Source organism: Jaculus jaculus, chromosome 12, assembly GCF_020740685.1.
Source record: "Jaculus jaculus isolate mJacJac1 chromosome 12, mJacJac1.mat.Y.cur, whole genome shotgun sequence".
In the NCBI taxonomy this organism is placed as follows: domain Eukaryota; kingdom Metazoa; phylum Chordata; class Mammalia; order Rodentia; family Dipodidae; genus Jaculus; species Jaculus jaculus.
In genome coordinates this window covers 79,174,262-79,187,941 of record NC_059113.1, presented here as the reverse complement: position 1 = coordinate 79,187,941, position 13,680 = coordinate 79,174,262, and the positions used below count along the sequence as shown (strand labels likewise).

Genomic DNA, 13,680 nt, shown 5'->3' with positions numbered 1-13,680 from the left:
CTAGTGACTCAATGTGGACTTGTGTGGTCCTTGCTGTGGGACTGGGCCCACTGCACGTGCAATTGTAGTGCAGAGGCTGCTGATGCGGTTACGGGATCAGGACACAGCAGATACTGGCCAGCCGGCAGGTGATGGGAACACAGCAGCAGGGTATCTGGCCGCCGCCTAATCATGGCAGAGGTGACCCCCACGGGCCTGCGAACTGAGCACCACATGGATGGCCAACTCGCAGGATCAGAGAACAAGGGCGGAGGTCGCAGCTTCAGTGCAGCAGGCTGGTGGGTGTGGCTGGTGGGTGAGCAATCAGATCACAGCCACTCGGGGCGTGGGGTGCGCGGGACAAGCGTGGAGGGTGTGCGGGATGCAGGGGGTTCTCGGGAAGCATGGGAAGCACATGGGGCACGCGTGGGGTGTGCAGGTTACGCGGGGCACGTGAAAGGGTGCAGGGCACACAGGGGGCACGGGGTGCGCAGGGCATTCCGGGTCATGCCGGAGGTGCGGGGCACACGGGGGGTACAGGGCACCCTGGGGCGTGGTGGGGCGTGGGGGCACGGGGGTGCGTGGGGGATGTGGGTGATGTGGGGCATGCCGAGGAGCAGGGTGCGGCCGGGCATGCAGGACGTGGCAGGGCTCAGGGGACGTGGGGGGGCGCAGGGGGGGCACAGAGCGCAGGGGTGTGTGTGCTTCCCTGTTTTTCCCCACTCTGTGTCCTCCCACTGGCAAAAAGACCCTAATAGCCCTTGAATACTTACCTTTTTTTCCCTGGTGTCTGTAGTGCAGCTAGGCGGTCACCATCTTGGCCGGAAGTCACACTAATTGGCACTTGCTTTTGAAGCCTAAGGACCCAGGTTTAACTCCTTAGTAACCACATAAGCCAGATACACAAAGTGGCACATTCATTGGGAGTTTGTTTACAGTGGCTGGAAGCCATGGTATGCCCATTCTTTCTCTTCCTCCGTCTCTCTCTCTCTCTCTCTCTCTCTCTCTCTCTCAAATAAATAAATAAATAATATTTAAAATATTAACCTATAACAGAACATTATCCAAAAGTGCAGTTTATCCATTATTTTTACTGTTTTCATTTTTTTTTTTATTTGAGAGTGATAGAGAGAGAAAGAGAAAGAGAGAGGGAGAAAGAGAGAATGGACATGCCACGGCTTCCAGCCACTGCAAAGGAGATCCAGACACATGCACCCCTTTGTACATCTGGCTAATGTGGGTCCTGGGGAATTGAGCCTTGAACCAGGGTCCTTAGGCATCTCAGGCAAGCGCTTAACTGCTAAGCCATCTCTCAACCCCGGTTTTCATTTTTAATAATGTATTTACAGGACGATAATAAAGATGCTTGTGAATTGAATTCTAATCATCTTCTAGTCTTGACTTCCAAATTTTTGTTGAAAGTTTCTGCCTCATTCATGCATATTATATCTTTTCAATTTCAACATACATAATTTTATTTTCATTATAGACCATACTTCAAGTTGTGAAAAGTACTCAACATATGCAAAAATAAAAGTAGCATTTCTAAATTACTTGAGATCAATACAGTTCTACTCTCTGTAATCCACTTAGCTAAATGAATTTGGCACTCTTGTGAACTAACCAAAGATGATGGGAAATGCCAGACATTTGGCTTTCTAAAATTTATGCATGATAGTTAGATATGGGTGTGGGTTCCAATCAAGCATTGTCTGGCATATGTCAACATTTACATAAGGTCAAATGTAATGTCATATTTAATGCTGCAGAGGCAAAAGAGGGGTAAAACTTATTTCGCAATAAACAGTAAGAGACTAGCAATCTGAAATTTTATCAAGCATCTTATCATATTTTATTAGTGATGCTGAAACAATACATGGAGATTTTATTTATTTATTTTTGATTTTTAGAGGTAAGGTCTCACTCTAATCCAGTCTGACTTGGAATTCACTATGTAATCTCAGGGTGTCCTTGAACTCATGGAAATCCTCTTACCTCTGCCTCTGGAGTGCTGAGATTAAAGGCGTGTGCCACCATGCCCAGCAACATGGAGGTTTTATAGTAACACCTTGCAGTGGCATCACTAGAAGGTGCCATCAAAAGTAATGTAAATATCATGGACACTTCCAAACTTTTTATGGTCTCACAGGTTGAAAAAGAAAAAAATGAACCAGGTGTGGTGGTGCATGCCTTTAATACCAGCACTCATCAGGCAGATGCAGGAGGATCACCATGAGTTCGAGGCCACCCTTAGACTATGTAGTGAATTTTAGGTCAGCCTAGGCTAAAGTGAGACCCTACCTTGAAAAACAAACAAACAAAAAGAAAGGAGACCAAATGTTCATTCTATACCCCTTCATTTTCTTGGCTTCATCCATCAAATGCATAGAAGAAAGTGGGAAAGATGAAATAAACTGGTTTTGAATGAGACCAATCGACAAACTATGTTAAAAGGCTATTTTGGGAGACATACATTCACCGTTGCATTTATAACTTGTGAATTAAGTATAAACAAACATTTTTGAAGATTATAATAATTGGTTTATTATAAAAATAATTTCAAGAACATGGTGGCTTGATATAAGTGTCCCCCATAAACTTATATGTTCTGAATGCTAGGGCCCCAGTTGGTGGCAATTTGGCAATCAATGCCCCCTGGAGGCAGTGTATTGTTGGGGGTAGCCATACTGGTGTTATAGCCAGCTTTCTCTGGCATACTTGGCATACTCTTCTGCTACTACTATTGTCCACCTGATGTTGGCCAGAAAGTGATGTCCATCCTCTACTTATACCATTCTTTCCCCCTGACATCATGAAGCTTCTCCTTCAGTCTGTAAGCTTAAATAACTCTTTCTTCCCACAAGTTGTTCTTGGTTGGATGTTTTCAGCCATCAATGTGGAGTTTACTGCACTGGTAAAGTTGGTACCAGAAGACTGGGGTCATTACTGCTAGAAACCTGTGTTGCTTTTGGCCTTTTGAAAATGATTTGTGAGAAGAATGTGAATGAATTTGAAACCTTGGCCTAAGATATGCCTTGTGCTCTAAGTTTAATGGACTATTGTGTTCATAGTAGAAAGACCTGAATGCAGTAAGAACTATGATCTGGGCATGGTGGTGGCCCATGCCTTTTATCCCAGCAATTGGTAGGCAGAGATAGGAGGTAAGTTCCAGGCTACGCTGAGACTACATTCAAGGTCATCCTGAGCTAAAGTGAAACCCTACCTTGTAAAACTGAAAATAAAAAGTAAATAAAAATAAAAAAGTAAAACAGAACTATGGACTATGAGATTTTGCTTATAAAGATGAGAAAGAGCTTTGTTGGGACTGGCTTACAGCAGTTTGTGTGGTAGGCTTGCTGCATTCTCCCTGCCTGTGTCCTAGAAACTTGTGCAAGTTTGCATTGCATAGAAATGGACTAGTGTGAGCAGAGGGATATATCACAGAAAAAAAAAAAAAAAAAGAAAGAAAGAGTGATGGCTTAGTGGTTAAGGTATTTGCCTGAAAAGCTGAAGGACCCAGGTTTGATTCTCCAGGACCCACATTAGCCAGATGCACAAAGGAACACACACATCTGGAGTTCGTCTGCAGTGACTGGAGGGTCTGACTCACCCATATTCTCTCTCTCTCCCTCTCTCTCTTTCTCTCTCCCTCTTTTACTGTTAAATAAATGAATAAATAAATAAACAAATAAGTAAATAAAAATATTTTTAAAAAAGAGATCTTTGGGCTGTAACTGCTCCCCATTCAGCAGCAATTGTTCGAAAGATTATAAACGTTGATATTGGGCCAGCTGATCTGCATTCAGACGAAAGATTGTAGTCTCTTTTGAAATGGCCTGAATGCTAAAGGAGTGTCCTGCTCTTCAAAGTCAGATTTATTTCATTCCTAGATTAACAAATTGGTCACCCACCTGGTACTATGGAGTATAACAAATGCAGGACAGAGAGGATCATAAAATTTGCTTTATGGTTGTGTTTTTTGGAAAATGTGCGTGCAGTGTGGAGCAGGCTTGTTGGATTACCTGCATGGAGGCCCAATGGAGCCATGAGGATGAACATTGGGTTGCATTGGACACCCAGTGGAAATGTCAGGACTATGTGATGGCTACCAAGGAGAGTTGCTGGAACCAGATGAAATTTTATAGGACTGTGAGTATACTGCAGAGTAGAATTGTAACTCCAGAGACTCATCATTGATTAGAATTATTGGACTTGGAGACTTGTAGTTTGATGTTTGACCTGTTTGATTTAAATCTTGTATTGACTGAATATTTCATTGCTATGACAAATGTCATCTTTTGATTCTATGCCATTATTAGGCTGTGTTCTGAATGTTTGTTTTTAGTGTTATGGCTTAGTTAAGACCTTGGATTATGGGGATGTTTGTACATCATTGGAATGGATAAAAAATATATAGGGACTTTTAAATTTAGATTTAATGCATTGCATTTTATATCAAGTCTGGTTATCAGTTAATAGGGACCAGTGGCAGAATGTGTTGGCTTGTTTTAGGTGTTCCTCATCAACTTATGTGTTTTAATTGCTAGGTCCCCAGCTAATGGAAATTTGGGAATTGGATACTCCTGGAGGTAATGTATTATTTGGAGTGAGATTCCTGGTATTACAGCTACCTTCCCCTTGCCAGTGTTTAGCACAGTATCCTGCTGCTGTTGCCCCTTGATATTGGCCAGGAGATGATAACCACCCTCTGCTCCTGCTATTATTTTCTCCTGCCATCATGGAGCTTCCCCTTGAATCTGTGAGACAAAATAAACCCTTTCCTCCCACAAGATGCTTTTGGTCAGGTGTTTTCTGCCAGTAGCATGAAGCTGAATACAGCAAATAATAACCAATTAAATTCTGCATGGTGCCTACTGCAACCAGGAATCACTATACATGTTTACACAGGGATAGGACACAACAAGGAATGCCATATTAAGGTAATGATTCAAACGCAGCAAGATAAGCATTCTCAGATTCTCAGACCCTCTGTTAGACAGATCTGTACTGGCAGGTACCACAGGGCTGTGGTGACACTGTGGTATAACTGGCAAATGGAAGTAAAGGGAAATGGAAGGTTGCTTATTTTTTTTTGTGGGTGCACCTAAGTGACTGAAGTTATAGAAACAATTGTCTTTAGTGACATTAATATCCAAGGTTAAGTTTTTACTGAACAGGGACACGTTTGAAAACATTTTTGTCAAGATGTCTGTAACTCTTCACCACTTCCATCTCCCCGCCCTCCCTCTACGCTAAAGCTAGATTGCTGCTGCAGTCTGGTTCACATTGCTGGTAGAAACCACCTAACCAAGAGCAGCTTCTGGGATAAAGAGATTTATTTTGGCTTACAGGCTCAAGAGGAAGCTCCACGATGGCAGGGGAAAGTGATGGCATGAAAAGAGGGTGCACATTACCTCCTGGCCAACATAAGGTGAACAATAGCAACAAGAAAGTGTGCCAAACTTGGCATGGAGAAACTGGCTATAACACCCATAAACCTGCCCCCAACAATACACTTCCTCCAGGAGGCATTAATTCCCAAATATCCATCAGCTGGGAAGTTAGCATTCAGAACATCTAAGTTTATAAGGGACACCTGAATCAAACCACCACAATTGCATATATATAATATGAAGTCTTTAACTCTGGCTTACTGGCAGATTATAGGTACCCTTTTAAAAAAATATATTTTTATTTATTTATTTATTAGAGACAGAGAGGGAAAGAGAGAATAGGTGAACCAGGGCCTAAAGCCACTGAAAACAAACTCCAGATGCAGGTGCCACTAATGTGCATCTGGCTTATGTGGGACCTGGAGAATTGAACCTGGGTCCTTAGGCTTTGCAGACATGCGCCTTAACCACTAAGCCATCTCTCCAGCTCTTACAGGTACTCTTAAATTGATTTGTTCCATTTGGATTCTAGGTAGCATTTCATCTTTGTCCTAAAACTCAGTGCATCTGCATGGTTGTCATTCCCTCCTATATTTAAGTCAAGATTGAATCTCTCAGCTAGTTTCTGAATAGAAACCTTAAAGTCAGTAAACTACACATGATCAAACTATGAAATCGTTGTATAAAATACAGTAATTGCATTCTTTTTGAGCTCGGAAAGTACTTAAAACTTTTTAATACTACTTTTTCACTAAATATAAAGGACAAAATATTTAGATTTCCTAATAGAACAACAAACAACAATAAAAATATCTCCCTAAACCAAGGCTTTTTATTACAGCTTTAGTCAGGAAGAGATTTTTATTTGTCATAAACCTTTGAAAATAAGAGATCATTCAAGAAGCAAAGATGCTTAATATGAAACACTGCTTGCTGTTGCTATATAAACATTTTGAACCTTAAAGAATAAAAGCAAAAAAAAAAAAAATTCCCTTACCAGGAGCATTCATCTGGAAAGAGCTGTATTTTGTAAACAGTCTGTTAAAAAGTTTTGGAGTATGTAGTCTTTAATGGTTCTACTTAATAACAGTGTCACTGAGGTCAAGATACAGAATTTTCTAGCTTCATAGTCTTATTCTAAAATAGACAAAACTAGCCATGTAGTCTGTCTTTCAGAGTGTTGAGAGGATATTTATGAACTCAAAGCATTTCCAAATTATAATCTGTGGTATCATATTTAATACACCATTATAAAAAAATCCCTCATATGTCAAATATCACTCTAATTAGTAGGCACTACTGGACTTTTTGAACAACAACCAATAAATCCTCAACTTTTTTCAAGTTTTAACCACAAAAAGTTAATTATTGTTGAGTATAGTGGCTCCTGCCTGTAATCCAAGCACTCTAGGAAATTGGAATATAAGGATCACTGTGAGATGAAGGCCATCCTGGGCTATAGGGATACCTGCCTCAATAAACAAATATGTGAATTATATTCATAATTAGGTTTTTTAAAGATGATAGTTATATTTTAATAAATCAAGTGTAATCTCTAAAGTTATGCAAATCTTTATAAAAGGAAGACGGCAAACTCATAAATAGGATACATAGAACTGAAAATGTATTTTTATACCAGACAATTTGAGTTTAACCAATGACAGTAATCAAACCTTGAGGCCAACTAAAACATTATATGCTTAATTTTTCTCTTGATAGTATTCACAGCTTGCTGATTTTGTTTTCCACCTGGTTGGGAATCCATTGGTAAGACAATATAGCCTTTTCTGGTTTGCAGGAGAATTCACTGAGCTGGTGTACTTGGAATTCAGATGTGACCAGAGAGAAGAACAAATTATTTGGGATGGGTTTGAAGGTAAACAGCTGTCAGTTAAGTATTGATTCATCTCTAAGGTATTTAACAGTGAAATCATTTTTAAAAGGAAAATTGTTTATCTAGTAGGTAGAATACCAGGTCCCTGTGCTTGCTCTTAATTTTCTGAGTGTAGCTGTTAAAGTCCACGGGAAAGCAATTTGATGAGCTGTTTTTCCTTTTCTTTTTTGTAAAGAAGGCAGTCTTTTTTTTCTTTTTCCTGTCCCAGGTGTGATATTTGGAGAGGAAAACTAAAATCCCTACTTTTATATGCACTAGCTAAACACTCCTATTGTGTGGTAGAATTCAGAGTTGATTTTTTGGTTTTTTTTTTTTTTTTGCCTAAAATGATTTTTGGTTTGTTTTACATAATGAAATCTTCAAAAAAATTGAGGTTACCGCAAATAATTTCATTTTATATTTCAAAATAAATACATTATCACATAGTAGACAAAAGAGTCCTCTCTGCCTTTTAATTACGCTGAAATCCATGGAATAGAAGATTCTGTGATCCAGTCAAGTCAGAGAATTAAATTTAGTTTTCTTTCTTATATTATGCCTGTACCTTAAAAGTATAATTTCTTTAAACAAAGAAAAAACATGGTAAGCAAAAGTACTCTGATGTCTGAAACAAACAAACAAACAAGCAAAAAAAAAAAAAAAAAAAACCAGAGCTGAAGATTCCTTGGGTTACCAATTTGAACAGAATAATATGAAGCCTTCAGTATTGATGACTTAAAATGTTCAGAATGTAATTATGGATGCAAAATTATAGTAGTGAGACATTTTCATAAAATGAAATATACAAAATGCTGCTTCAAGGTTAACAAGGAAGACAAGTAAAGAGAAATAAAATATGATCAAGAAGATCATTTAGGAAACTGCAGTGTGCAAAGGTACTAGAGCATGCAATTTAATGCAAGGGGAGAGTATATCACTTGACTGATAAGCTAGCATTTACTCATTAGTTACCTTTCCATTTTTCTTAACATTGAGTTCCTCTGTTATTCTCTTTCCATTATTAAATGTATCCATTCTTTAATGATTTTACCTTCTTTTCCATTATATCTTTTGTGATTTTTCAAAATGTATTCTTTTATTTGCAAGCAGGAGGAGGGTATGTTTGAGGGCCTCTAGCTGCTAGACACTAACTCCACATGCATGTGCCACCTTATGCATCCGGCTTTATGTGGTGTGGTAGCTTGAATTTGAATCCCCTAACAGATTCAGGTGGGGAGGTGTCACTGTGGGAAGATCTGAATTCCAGCCTAAGGTATGCAAAGTGAGTTCAGCCTTGGTCGCTGTTGTTTTGATGATGAGTTCATACTTGTATTTGGTGGTGCTTTTGGTGATTTCTTCTCTCTCTACTTGGATCTGTGAAGGGAGCAACCTCGTTTGCTATTATGAAACTTTTCCTGGGTCTGTAAGTCTGAAATCAATGATGTTCCTCCCATTAACTGTGTCTAGTTTGGAGTTTTATCCCAGCAGCATAGAGCTAACTATAACACACTGATACTGCGGAATTGAACCTAGTAGTTTGGCTTTGCAGGCAAGCACCTTAACCACTGAGATATCTCCCAGCCATTTCTTGAATTTTATTGTGTATAATTCCTACACCAAATGGGTTGAGAACTTCCATGTTGGCAGTTCTCAAGTTTCAATTTCTTGTCCACTTAGCAATGAGCTGAAAATGTGAAGTCAGAATAGGATAAATTTCATGATTGATTTTTCTGGAGAGTTAATAAAGAGAGAAAGCAAAATAGGAAAGTTCATAAACCAAAAGGAGTTCCCATTCTTCACAGTCAGGCTGCCAAGAGAAGAGGAAACCAGGAGCCTCTCCTTTACTTACAAAATCTTTCTTCTGGGAAGAAGCCTCTGGGGAAGAAAATGGAAAAGAAGATGGGGAGAAGGAGAAAGAGAGTAGGGGCTGAAAACTTGTTTCAAACGTATTTATATGAATCAGACATGCATCCAAGTAGGATGAATCTCATCACCAGCCTCAAGGGTTTAGGAAGAGAACTGATTGGCTAACAGGCCCCAAAGGAACACTGACTTAGGAAGGACCCATCTATATTAGTCAGAGTTCTCAAGAGGAACAGAACTGATAGAATGAATTGGATTAAGATGGGAATTTATTAGGGTTAGTTTATAGCAGGCCAACAATAGCAGTCTTCAGGCTTAAGAGTCAAGCAGGAAGTTGTTTCTGTACCATCTTGTATGAGACTGTGTCAGCCTAGAGTTCCTAGTCCTTCCAGGGCAGGCAAGGGTGCATCTATGTTTCTATGGGCCAGTCCTAGCTAACAACCTATTAGGATAAAAGCTCCCTTCTAATCAATATCTCTTCTACTTTTATTCTCCCAAGCTATAGCTCTTTGTATCCCAACTTTTCTAATGACTCTTGTCAGTTATCATGACTAATATCCTTTTAACTTTTTTTTTCTTAATTATTACTTGAGAGACAGAGGATGAGAGAGGGTTGGAGGAATGGCTTAGCTGTTAAGGCATTTGTCTGCAAAGCCAAAGGACCTTGGTTTGATTCCCCAGAACCCATGTAAGCCATATGCACAAGGTGACACATTTATCTGGAGTTCATTTGCAGTAGCTGGAGGTCCTGGTGTGCCCATTCTCTCTCTCTCACTCAAATAAATAAATAAGGAGAGAGAGAGAATAGGCATGCCAGGGTCTCCATGTGCTTCTGGCTTATGTGAGTCATGGGGAATCAAACCAAGATCCTTTGCTTTTTCAGGCACATGGCTTAACTGCTGAGCCATCTTTCCACCCCATAATAGGACTATTATTTATCTATCATAAAATAGCCACAATTCACAAATGTACAACTCACCTATTGCATTCATAAGAATGTAATATATAGATTTAATGAACTGGTTTCATATTTACTATTAATTTTGCATTGTAACTCAACATTCTATTTTAGATAATAATGAAAAATATAAAACAAGGTTTAGACTTCAGTGGTTCCAATATGAATTTTATTTAAAATCTTAATGAATTTCACATTTCATTAATCTGTGGGAGATGTTATGGGCAAGTTGTGTGAGGGATTTTGCCAGGCGGATGGGGTCCAGGGAGATTGACACTGCTGTCAGTCAGCCAGCATGAGGAGGAAGGCCATACGCATAATGTTGGGTCCATCTGCTTGTTGTCAAGGTTCCTTGCTGAAGGGAAGAAACAAAAGTCTAACAATGAATCCCTTTGTTGATTTTCTTCAGGTGCCACTTGCATTAACAAATAGTTAGAGAAGAAATGGAATGAAAACAGATGGAGCTACTCCCTAGACATTTACTGGTACATTTTTAAGAGAGTAACCATCACTTACTGACTCCAGTTTTCTTTCCTTGTCACTTATGGTGATAATAAACATATTTACTTTCATTTTTTCTCTAATATTAAAAAAATTAATGCTCCATGTATGATGTTTGCTTCATGGTGTGTGCTGCCACACACTTGTGGAAATGTGGAGCCATGAATATGTGTGGGAAAGTACATAATTTTTTTGTATCCATTTTTCTGTACTTTTTGATAATTAGAGAAGAATGTGCTTTGATTTTTATCAATTTATTTATTTATTTATTTTCATTCTCTTTTTTATGAAGAATATACTTTGGGGGAGGGGGTGGAGGGATGGCTTAGCAGTTGAGGAGTTTGCCTGAAAGGCCAAAGGACCCAGGATCAATTCCCCAGGACCCACATTAGCCAGATACACAAGGGGGCGCATGTGTCTGGAGTTCATTTGCATTGGCTGGAGGCATGGCACACCTATTCTCTCTCTCTTCCTCTTTCTCTGTCAAATAAATAAATAAAAATAAAATATTAATAAAGAAAATACTTTGTATGGATACATCATGTGTTGATATATTTTTCCACCGCCCAGCCAACTCAAGGATATGCACAGGCCACCCAGACTTTTGGGCAACAAAGCTATGGGACCTATGGGCAGCCTACTGATGTCAGGTATACCCAGGCTCAGACCACTGCCACCTATGGGCACACAGCATATACAACTTCTTACGGACAGCCTCCAGCTGGTTATACTACTCCAACTGCCCCCCAGGCATATAGCCAGCCTGCCCAGGGGTATGCACTGGTGCTTATGACACCACCACTGCTACGGTCACCACCACCCAGGCCTCCTATGCAGCTCAGTCTGCATATGGTACTCAGCCTGCTTACCCAGCCTATGGGCAGCAGCCAACAGCCACCGCACCTGCAAGACCACAGGATGGTAACAAGCCTGCTGAGACTAGTCAACCTCAGTCTAGCATAGGGGGCTATAACCAGCCCAGCCTAGGATATGGACAGAGTAACTACAGTTATCCCCAGGTACCTGGGAGATACCCCATGCATCCAGTCACTGCACCTCCATCCTATCCTCCTACCAGCTATTCCTCTTCACAGCCAACTAGTTATGATCAGAGCAATTACTCTCAGCAGAACACCTATGGGCAACCAAGCAGCTATGGACAACAGAAGAGCTGTGGTCAACAAAGCAGCTATAGGCAGAAGCCTCCCACTAGTTACCCTCCTCAGACTGGATCCTACAGCCAGGCTCCATGTCAATATAGCCAACAGAGCAGCAGCTACCGGCAGCAGAGTTCATTCCGACAGGACCACCCCAGTAGCATGGGTGTTTATGGGCAGGAGTCTAGAGGATTTTCCGGACCAGGAGAAAACCGGAGCATGAGTGGCCCTGATAACCCGGGCAGGAGAAGAGGGGGATTTGATGGTGGAAGCATGAGCAGAGGTGGGCGGGGAGGAGGACGCGGTGGAATGGGCGCTGGAGAGCAAGGTGGGTTCAATAAGCCTGGTGGACCCATGGATGAAGGACCAGATCTTGATCTAGGCGTCCCATTAGATCCTGATGAAGACTGACAACCGTGCAATTTATGTACAAGGATTAAATGACAATGTGACTTTTGATGATCTGGCTGACTTCTTTAAGTAGTGTGGTGGTGTTAAGATGAACAAGAGAACTGGACAACCCATGATCCACATCTACCTGGATAAGGAAACAGGAAAGCCCAAAGGTGATGCCACAGTGTCCTATGAAGATCCACCAACTGCCAAGGCTGCTGTGGAGTGGTTTGATGGGAAAGATTTTCAAGGAAGCAAACTTAAAGTCTCTCTTGCGCCCCAGAAGCCTCCAATGAATAGTATGGGAGGTGGCATGACACCCCCTGAGGGCAGAGGAATGCCACCACCACTTTGTGGAGGTCCAGGTGGCCCAGGAGGTCCTGGGGGACCCATGGGTCATATGGGAGACCATGGAGGAGACAGAGGCGGCTTTCCCCCAAGAGGACCCGGGGTTCCGAGGAAACCCCTCTGGAGGAGGAAATGTCCAGCACCGAGCTGGAGACTGGCAGTGTCCAAATCCGGGCTGTGGAAACCAGAACTTCACCTGGAGAACAGAAGTAACCAGTGTAAGGCCCCCAGACTGAGGGCTTCCTTCCGCCACCCTTCCCACCTCCGGCAGTGAGGGTGGAAGGGGCGGCCCTGGTGGCATGCGAGGAGGATGAGGTGGCCTCGTGGACCGTGGAGGTCCTGGTGGAATGTACCGAGGTGGCCGTGGCATGGGCCGAGGTGGTTTTGGTAGCGGAAGACGAGGTGGTCCAGGGGCCCCCTGGGCCTTTGATGGAACAGATGGGAGGTAGAAGAGGCAGACGTGGAGGCCCTGCGAAAATGGATAGAGGCGAGCGCCATCAAGAGCGCAGAGACCAGCCCTACTAGACGCAGAGACCCCGCAGAGCTGCATTGACTACCAGATTTATTTTTTAAACCACAAAATGTTTTAAATTTATAATTCCATATTTATAATGTTGGCCACAACATTATGACTATTCCTTGTCTGCACTTGAGTATTTTTCACCTTTTGTGAAGAAACATTAAAACAAGTTAAATGGTAGTTTGCTGAGTTTTTTTTTTTTTTTCTTCTTCTTCTTTTAAAGATGGTTGTTTAAGACTTTAACAATGGGAACCCCTTGTGAGCATGCTCAGTATCATTGTGGAGAACCAAGAGGGCCTCTAACTGTAACAATGTTGATGGTTGTGATGTTTTTTTAAAATAAAACTCCAAATGTTTATAAACTGTCAAAAATATTTTCTTTTTTCTAACCTGATTGTTCTATCTAAAACTTAAAGTACTATACTGAATCAGTGTAATGATTCACTCCTGATTTTAGAGAAAATGCTTTCGGGGTTTTTTTTTCACATTTAATATACAATTGGATACAGACATCTATCTATCTATCATCTATATGCACATGTATTAATGTTTCTCTTCTATTTTTATTAGTTACAGACATACTCAGTAAGTAAACAGCACATGTTAGTACCATCCTTTCCCTCATACCTGGCCCCCTCCAAAGGAACCCTTGTCATTGGGGAAATGAGCAAGAGTACTAATTTATTAGTGAACCT

The 13,680-nt window shown here is 41.1% G+C and overlaps 1 pseudogene; it reads left to right on the top strand.

Moving 5' to 3' along the window:
- The first annotated feature begins 11,125 nt into the window (after window positions 1-11,125).
- LOC101614864 lies at window positions 11,126-12,990 on the top strand (annotated as a pseudogene).
- Window positions 12,991-13,680: the final 690 nt, after the last annotated feature.